The sequence below is a fragment of the Myxocyprinus asiaticus genome, chromosome 46, assembly GCF_019703515.2.
Source record: "Myxocyprinus asiaticus isolate MX2 ecotype Aquarium Trade chromosome 46, UBuf_Myxa_2, whole genome shotgun sequence".
NCBI classification, from domain to species: domain Eukaryota; kingdom Metazoa; phylum Chordata; class Actinopteri; order Cypriniformes; family Catostomidae; genus Myxocyprinus; species Myxocyprinus asiaticus.
In genome coordinates this window covers 1,693,134-1,702,500 of record NC_059389.1, presented here as the reverse complement: position 1 = coordinate 1,702,500, position 9,367 = coordinate 1,693,134, and the positions used below count along the sequence as shown (strand labels likewise).

Genomic DNA, 9,367 nt, shown 5'->3' with positions numbered 1-9,367 from the left:
TTCGGTGGCGTTAGTGCCGAAAAAATTACATACTTCAGCTTTAAGAAAGAAAATAGCCCTCAGCTAGGTATGGTGCCTTGATCCCGCTACAGAATAAAATACTTTTTTCTCAAAATTGTGACTGTATAGAAAATAAATTATTCTATATATATTGCAAATTTGAGAAATAGTCAATTGTGAGGTGAAGTCAGAATTGTAACTTTGTTTCTTATAATTGCAACTTAATATCTTGCAATTGCGACTATATCTTGCAACTTTGACTATATTCCTCGTAATTGTGACTTTTATATCTTGCAAGAATGTTTTTCTTTGTGTATATATACAGTATATATACATAAATAGAAATAAAATCACAATTATGATAGTCACAATATTAAGATATAAAGTTGCAATAATGAGAATTATGTTGCAAATGCGAGAGAGAAGTCTGTTATATTTTTTATGTGTTTTATTTTTTTTATTTTATTTTTGTGGCGGGATCTAGCTTCCATAGCTAGGACTACACGCGGACAAGCCAGCTAAGTTTATTTTACGTCACTTTTCGTAAGGCATCTAATTTAAAGATGACATTAAATCACAATTTATTTGCTTAATATATGTAGCTTGGGGGCCTAGGTAGCTCACTACCACTCCTGGAGTCGCAAGTTCGAATCCAGGGCGTGCTGAGTGACTCAGGTCTCCTAAGTAACCAAATTGTCCCGGTTGCTAGGGAGGGTAGAATCACATGGGGTAACCTCCTTGTGGTCGCTATAATGTGGTTCTCGCTCTCGGTGGGGCGCGTGGTGAGATGTGCGTGGATGCCGCGGAGAATAGCGTGAAGCCTCCACACGCGCTATGTCTCTGCGGTAACGCGCTCAACAAGCCACGTGATAAGACGTGGAGGCAACTGAGATTTGTCCTCCGCCATCCGGATTGAGGCAAGTCACAATGACTTAAAATAAATAAATTTAGCTTATTGTGCATGATTTTGTATACATTATTCTACAGGAAAAAAGTTTTCGTAATGGTTTTTCATCAAAATGTGATGACTTTTATGGCTGACATAATTAAGGCTGTGTGGGCGGGGCAAAAAATAATGTTAACCACTTGTCACGATCGAATCAAATCCTGATGGATAAAATCAAGTTCCGCCCTACATTATTTTCCTCTGAATATTGTTTTTCACTGGGAAATACACCATATTGCGGAAGTTGTATGCGTTGCAAATGTGTTACGTAAAGTAAAAATAAAGAGATACAGAGTACAGGAAACATGGTTGAAGAGAAGCCAAAAACAGGGACTGGTGAAAGGAACTCCTTCATTGCTTGGTTCTGAGATATATAACCGCTCTGTTCTCATCTAGGTCCGTTCCAGAGTTGACAGAGGCCAGGAAGCCTATACTCCATTAGAACAAAGCTCTTCCAGTCGGGACAGGAGAAGGGGGGGCTGTCTTTTCCTGGAATGTCTCCTTGTTTTGGGTCTTTTGCTCGTCTCTTTTCTCTCACGCTGGGCTTGATATTCCGAGTCTTTTGTTTCTTTTCCGTGGCTCTTTCCGAATTGAGCGCTTTCTTGCCGCGCTGTAAATCTGTCCTGGTGTTTACACGTATCTCTGCAGCGACTTGACCTTTTCTCGTATGTCTTTTCCTGTCTCTAACATTTTTTTTTTTTCTCCTTACATTCCTCCCCTTTCTCTTACCCCTCATGTAACTTTGGCACAGAGTCACGACTCGTGAACGGAGAGGCTGTTAAACTCGCTCACCACACAATTTGTGAAGCTGCCCTCGTGTATTTTAGGCCCCTGAGTTAGTCATCCAGGAAACGCCCATGCTGTCGTGTCTACAGTTCAAACTGAAAGACTCGCCTGAGCTCCAGTTATGAAAGCAAAGGACATCTAGACAACTTTCACCAATGGCTAGGAGGGTAAGAACTACGTAAATGCCTCTCATCCACATTAAAACGGCACTTTCCTCCACCGAAAATGCTCTCCATTACTGCATACGTTGGAAAACTGAGTTTTCAAACCAAAACGGGTTCGTGTGGATGTGACCAAACTCTTATGGCTGATTTTAAAAATGCAAGTATTCAGTGGAACTGCCATACTAAATTCCGTTATCTCCTCCATTTCCCTTAAATTCTTACCAACACAGATCTACGCGCTTTACACTTATTTGCTAGTAGATGTTCCTACTTGACTACGGCTATCAGTCGGCGAATTACACAAGATTCACTGTCTGCGCTTGGTAGTCAGCACATTGCGTTACTGCGCATTTGCATAAAGTTGAACTCTGCTCAAATATGTTGCATCACCAATGGTCACTGATGTTCATTTAGCCTCAAATCGCCAACTTTCATTGAAAACTAAATTATTTCGGTTGTCGCTGCAGTTCGCGGTTTATTGGAGCATCCCCATTAGATTGTCGAACCCTCTCTGACATCCCAACATTCATCATCTCCTACATTCTGTTGTTCCATTGCTCCAGCTGGAATTGATCCATGACCAGATTACAAGGTCTCTGTGTTCCGCTGAGGGTTTTCAGTCGGGCTTGACCCAAAAACTGTCCGTTTAGTCACGGTTGGCATCCTGGTTATTGGCCTGCTTTGAAAGGTTACAAACACTAGAGAAACGTTTAGATCTTTGTTGTAGTGATTATTTTAGCAGTCAAATTGTGTTGTCATTAAAATTGTTGGAGAGATGGTCCTAATTCTTCTTAAATGGACTATTCGGGCAGAGTTTTTAGTGGTGTTTTTGCTAAGGAAGCATGACTATTACTTTTGTTCACCCTGGAAGTTAGGTATCTGAACAAACCCTAGCCCTAAAGGGCTAGAACTGGGTAAAAATATCGATCTTCTGATGCATCGCAATCTTCATTTAAACGATATTGATTCTTAAATCTAAAGATGTATCTTTTTATCTATGCGGCAACCCTCTACACTTGCTGGGTTTGAACTATCAGGCCAAATGAGGGCATGCTAGTGCGTGCCAGGGCCAGTTGTGTTCACACTTTCACTTCTAGGGCTTCATCGTGCCTCGTCTGGACTTTCTGGGGGCCAGGGGCCAATGGCCTTTGGCCCGCCGAGTACCCTTGGGCCAAACAAGGCCAACCAGGGGCATTGAGGCAGGTTCAATGTCAAATGTGGAGTTTCGGCAAACTTTCCAGGTTGTACATCCAGCGCACAACGGTACAGATTCTGGAAAAAAAATGTATTAAAAAAATGCGGGCACAGTACAAATCTGTTAAAACGCACAATGGACAAAGCGGTGCCCAAAGAAATTACTTTCCATGGTTCGGTGAACTTTCATAGATGGTGTGCTGGGACATCGTCCCATTGTTAGTGGAGAGACCACTCGGGACACCATGGCAGTAACAGTCGGTGAGTTGTCAATGCTAACTTATCTTGCTGTTTACATTCGATATAAACTCATTATTCTAGATAACTAGATAACATGATACCTCAGCTTGAGCTTCCCACTTGCTTGTGAAATGGGCGGGGTGTGTGATGTTGGCACCGCAGTGACGTATTAAAGGCTGAGTTATTGTCCCGATGGTGGTAACGCAGATCGATTTTGGTCTTGCGGCTCGAGGTCCGAGGCTATTGGCCCTGGCTGGCCAGGTGATAGCCCTGGCTCGCACTGTCCTGATAGTGGAAAAGCGCTACTGTGAGACTCGCATATGCGACTAAATTTCACGCTATTCACCGTTCATATTTCACTCACCAATGATTGAGTAGTAGGTTGGAGAAGTTAAGCACTAAGATCCTTTCACTGTGTGTTGAGAGTAAAAGTGTGATTTGACTCATTCCATGTAATGCGTGTCCAAACATGAGATACACGCAGTCCATTTGCCACTGAATAATATCTATTTTAATATCCTTTCTGTTCTTTATAGTCAGTTGTTGATCAAAAACGAACAAAAAAAAACATTCAATTAGTACAGATGCGGTAATGAAGCCGTACGATTCCTTTCTCGTTAATGTGCTCTCAACCAAAACACTTCTGTAAGACGCAAAATGGACATTATAACTGATATACCCAAATGAATCGGAATTGAATCGATATCTTTGAAATGGATTCGTATTGAATCGGCAAATCTGTATCAATGCCCAGCCCAACTAAAGGCCAAAGTAGTACTTTTATACAGTGCGCGTGACGCAAATTTTGTCATCAGCACAGTATGCATGGACTATCCACATACAGCCTAGGTTTTATAGACATACGGGCAGTCTGTGTCTTTGTGCATTATCATAGAGACGGAACAGTATGCGGTAAAACGGAAATAAACTCTAGCCTTAATGATTGGCTCTAGCAATTGCACTGACTTCTCAGGCAGAGTTGTTTGTGTACATAACTTTCAAGTAGGATAAACTGGTAAAACTAAGTTTTTGAAGAATTGTCTCCTTGATAATCGGGTGAAATCCTCAAATTTGTTTTCTCATGAGCACCAGTCTGTGTGGATGTAATAGAACAGTCTATAGTCTCTATAAATGGGTCAAGACAGAAGAACTTTGAGTCAAACCATTGATTGTCTGGTGTAACTGTTCTTAAAAGGGAACACAAGCGTATCTGTTTCATGCTCAATGTCTTTGTGCTTTTGTGTGAATTTGCGCCACTCCCCTCACGGGTTCACACTGCTCTTGTGTGTAAACAGCATGGTGTTAACCGAGGTCAGGACTGTGCTGAACCACAATGGTTTATTCATCTGTTTATCTCACTCAATCGCTCTCTTTACTGTCTTCTGTCCAGCCACTGCAGGCCAGATCCAGCCTCACCACAGGCTGACACACGCTCAGACCAAGAGGCCATTGCATTACGTGCGAGCCTATTGGATGCGCCTGGACTAGCCCCCTTTGTTTTATTTTGTTTTTAGCAGTAGAGAAGCCAGATGTTTGGTGGTTTAACTTCATGTGTATTTATTGCTTTTTTCATTAATGTAAAACCCTTTCAATCAGGTACGCAAGCATTTTTTAGAAGCTGATAAGTGGGCACTTTTAGTACTGTGGACTTCTAGAAAGTAAAGTGTCATTAAAACACTTCACATTCTCTTTAGTGTTTTTTTTATTATTATTTATGTCAGAAAGGTTTATGTCATTTTTGACTTTTTCTGAAAGTCAAATTCCCAATGGAAATGACACTTACGTTTTTGGAAGAAAAAAAAAAAGCAGACTCTGTTTTGCCAAGGCTAATTTCATAGCTAACATTTTATGTTTCCTAAATCCACCTATGGATTTTTAATGTGGTGGTGGGCATAGTGGGCTAAAGCACAGAACGGGTAATCAGAAGGTTGCCGGTTCGATCCCCACAGCCACCACCACTGTGTCCTTGAGCAAGGCACTTAACTCCAGGTTGCTCTGGGGGGATTGTCCCTGTAATAAGTGCACTGTAAGTGCATTTTGGATAAAAGCGTCTGCCAAAATGCGTAAAGGTATGTTCAACTCGCCCAGTTTGTAAAAACAAGCAAAAAACGCATGAACATTTACGCTCTTACAATGGAATTCTATGAAGGACGTATCCCATATTGCCCCGTAGATTTCCATTGCACAAAATTTGGTACAATTATTTTTCTTAGTAATTGGCAGCGTGTCAAATATGCATCAATAAAAGCATGTATGCTAGCTTTGAAATATGTATCCTTTGAATTGAGCCAAGAGGTCAGTGGGTGACATTTCGATATTCTATTGGTCATCCGGATTCGGACTTCAGAGTTCACCAAAGTAGCTTAGTGTGAAATCTCTTCACATGAGCTTGCGTTTCCGGATGCGTTTGAATGGGAGTGAATGGAGAGAGAAATGATGTGACCGACGCTTAAATCGGTTGTTCATGCTCACTTCTAAAACCGGTCTGTGATGCATTGCAATGGAATCCAACCAGCTCACATTTTGTCTGTAAAATGTCAGTGTCTTTATAAACAGAAGCCTTGTTTGGCAAATTTGCCTGAATTTGTTTCCGTCCCCTTTTGTGTTTGGTCTAGAAATCAAATCTGACATCAGACTATTTGTCACAAAACAATCGTGCCTTTTAGAAAGCGGATATCACACTTCATGCCCCGCTGAAATCAAGAGCTATTTTAAAATAAATCCACAGCTGTGAAAGAGCCCTAAAATCCACAAGGGGTTTGTGGTTGATTGTCTTTTATAAGCCGGTTCAGTCACAGAACCGAAGATCACAAGGTTTTTTAATTCCAAGAAAGTCAAATTTAATTCAAGATTATCACCGGCAATAGTGTTGAGCTATTGTTTGCTAACAGACTGTATTTTAATTGACTGTTAATAAGCATCTGAATTTAACCCCATTTTCGGCGTTATAGCAGTGCCTGGTGAACTGACGGATAAAAAAAACCCATGCTGGCGCTGGCCATGTTCTCATGTATGAAACGCACACCTCTCACTCTGCTAATGAGCACGGCTGGTGTCATGTATCGCTCTGGTTCTGATGTATCTGCCCGGTCTTGCGAGTGACTGTGGAAGAGCTTAGCCTTTTGTTGGACAGGTACATTGACAGGTGTGCTGTCGGGTTAGGCAGTCTGATGAGGTTGGACTCACAGAGAAGGCTGCTTTAATGAGATTACAGTGAAAGTGTGCCGCCACAGTGACTCTGTGGTAAGGAATATGATACATTTCTTTTAGCAAATGATGGCGGTTTTTGTACCAAAGCCAGCGCATGGTTGGTGCTTGATCAAAGGTTCTACAAATCTCTTAGGCCCCGTTTGCTCCTGATATTAAGAGGCATTTTGGGCATCCCGTTTGAAATGGGACGACGCTAAAGACAGGTGTAAACATGATCCAAAGCGTAAAGGTTGTCGAGAGTTGTCGAAAATGCATGTGACCACATTGTTCTGGTAGTGTTTTTTAAACGCTTTTCTTGCTTTTTTGCAATGGCGTAATGATTGGTGTACATTGCCATGAAATCAGAGACCCTCCCTTCGAAATCCGAACACAAGTGGTCAGAAGAGATGCTCTCGCCTGTCTACTTGTGATCGCATCGCTCAAAACGCATAGCGCGTAAATGCGGCCTTAGAACTGGCCCACTTTTTACGGTGTCCCATTAATGCTAAGCGTTGGCGTAACTGGCTGCGTTGCTGCATAACCTGCCAGTCTTTGTTTTACGAGTTTTGGGAACATATACAAATAAATTTAATAAAAAACTATTTCAACTCGGAAAAAAAGCAGAAATCGAGGTTACAGTGAGGCACTTACAATGGAAGTGAATAGGGTCAATCTGTAAATGTTAAAATACTCAAGTTTCCAAAGTATAGCCACAAGACGTACACATTATAAGCGTTAACATGATTTTAGTGTGATAATATCGCTGTGTGAAGTGCAACTTTGTTGCCATGATGATGTAACTTCGTAAACCCTAAAACGAATGTAAAAACGACAATTTAAACAACTTAACTTTGCTCAAATAATACACAAGTTTTAACAGAAAATTAAGTGCTTTTAAAAAAATGTAAGCTTCACATTCTGCCTTTTTAAACCCTCCAAAAATTGTCCCCACTCACTTCCATTATAAGGAAGATTTTCTGCGTGCCATTACGTCACGTGCATGCATTGAACCCATCCGTATGTAGGCTTGTAGTCAAAAGAATATACTTTGAGGCCTGGATAGCTCAGTGGTAAAAGGCACTGGCTACCACCCCTGGAGTCACTAGTTCGAATCCCAGGGCGTGCTGAGTGACTCCAGCCAGGTCTCCTAAGCAACCAAATTGGTCCGGTTGCTAAGGAGGGTAGAGTCACATGGGTTAACCTCCTCGTGGTCACTATAATGTGGTTCGCTCTCGGTGGGGCGCGTGGATGCCGCGGAGAATAGCGTGAAGCCTCCACACGTGCTAGGTCTCCTCGGTAATGTGCTCAACAAGCCACGTGATAAGATGCGCGGATTGACGGTTTCAGGCGCGGAGGCAACTGAGATTTGTCCTCCACCACCCGGGTTGGGGTGAATCACTACGCCACCACGAGGACTTAAAAGCGCACTGGGAATTGGGCATTCCAAATTGGGTAAAAAAAAAAAAAAAAAAAGAATATACTTTGCGCCAGATGTAATGACACGCAAGTCTTAGCAATACTACTGCTTTGTGATACTTTTTTATACAGTCAACGGCAGGCGCATGTGCTGACGATGCACAAAGATGCATACTGTGTGGATGATGAAATTCGCATCACGAACACTGTGCGAGATGTAGCGGCACTCAGAAAACCAAAGTATAATTTGGGCTTAATGGGGGAAGTGTCTCATCTATGGACTTCTAGTTTTAGTTAGGCAAACTTTGCAGCTTGTTCTCACTGAGAAAGACCCGGCGAGTGTTTGCCCCAGGTGTGCGGCTTCGCGTGTACATGAGCTGGAGAAAATGGTAAAAAGAAAACAACAACTGAGCCATGCCTTTTATGTTGTCTGTTAAAAATGCATGATGCATAAATGTTTAAAGGCAGGTGCCAGCTCGGTTCAGCTTCTGTAAGAGTTTGCTGCTCCTGACATGATCCAAAGTTTACAGCCAGACAAACGAAAAGTTTTGAAAGAGTTTTTTTCCCCCAGGTTGCTTTCAAACATAATTTGCTGTCTTTTGGCAAATTCATGTGTTTTAAGAAATGGTGATTGCAAACTGGCATATAAATAGATTTACTCTTTTTCTCTCAAAGTCCAGAAATTTGATGCAAGTACGGAGACATTTTCAAGTGTGCGGTCCCGTTGTACGTACTTAACATGCATTCTTGCCTTACTGTGGCGGTAAACCTCTTCAATAAAATTCTTAAGGGGGCGATATAGTTATCTTCAAATGGCTGCGCTGTTAAACTTAATCAGCAAGGTTCAATGCGGCCAACTGTTGCTCCGCTATGACTATAGCGCCCATTGTACAAAGGGGCCTCAGTTTGTTCCTGGCAGGCAGCAGATGCCCTAACCCCGCCCCCACCCTGATCCTAACCATATGGAGCCTGTAAGGCTGAGTACCCTGACAGGAACAACTAAAGGCACCTTTCTCGCGGTCTGTAGTTGACCTGAAAGAGAGAACTGACAGAAGATCATTTACGCTAATGGTGATACAGCGCTTGCGGCAACGCTTGGAATTCAGTTTGTACTTGCGTTATTCGTAACACAAAAGCGCGTACGATCAAGCAAGTTCAGCTAGAAGTGTTTGCTGTTGTAGAGCGTTTCAGGCCTAATGTTAAATTTTCTTGTAGCTGTCTGTTCCAAGTTTTAAGTAGGTTGATGCTCACAAAACCTGAAAGGAAGTTAGGACATTTTACTCCAAATCAATAAAAAAAAAAATATACAAAATTATATGTTGCATTAAGAATATGAAGACAGCATGTAGGACATTAGAAGTTTTGCACTATGACATTATTTTTAGGACACTTTTTTCATTATCGGAAAATTCCTGGATGTTTTACTTTAACT

At 41.8% G+C, this 9,367-nt stretch overlaps 1 protein-coding gene across 3 annotated transcripts in view; it reads left to right on the top strand.

Moving 5' to 3' along the window:
• The window catches only part of znf609a (zinc finger protein 609a), a 143,086-nt gene that overhangs the window by 69,979 nt on the left and 63,740 nt on the right, over window positions 1-9,367 (top strand). The window lies entirely within an intron of this gene.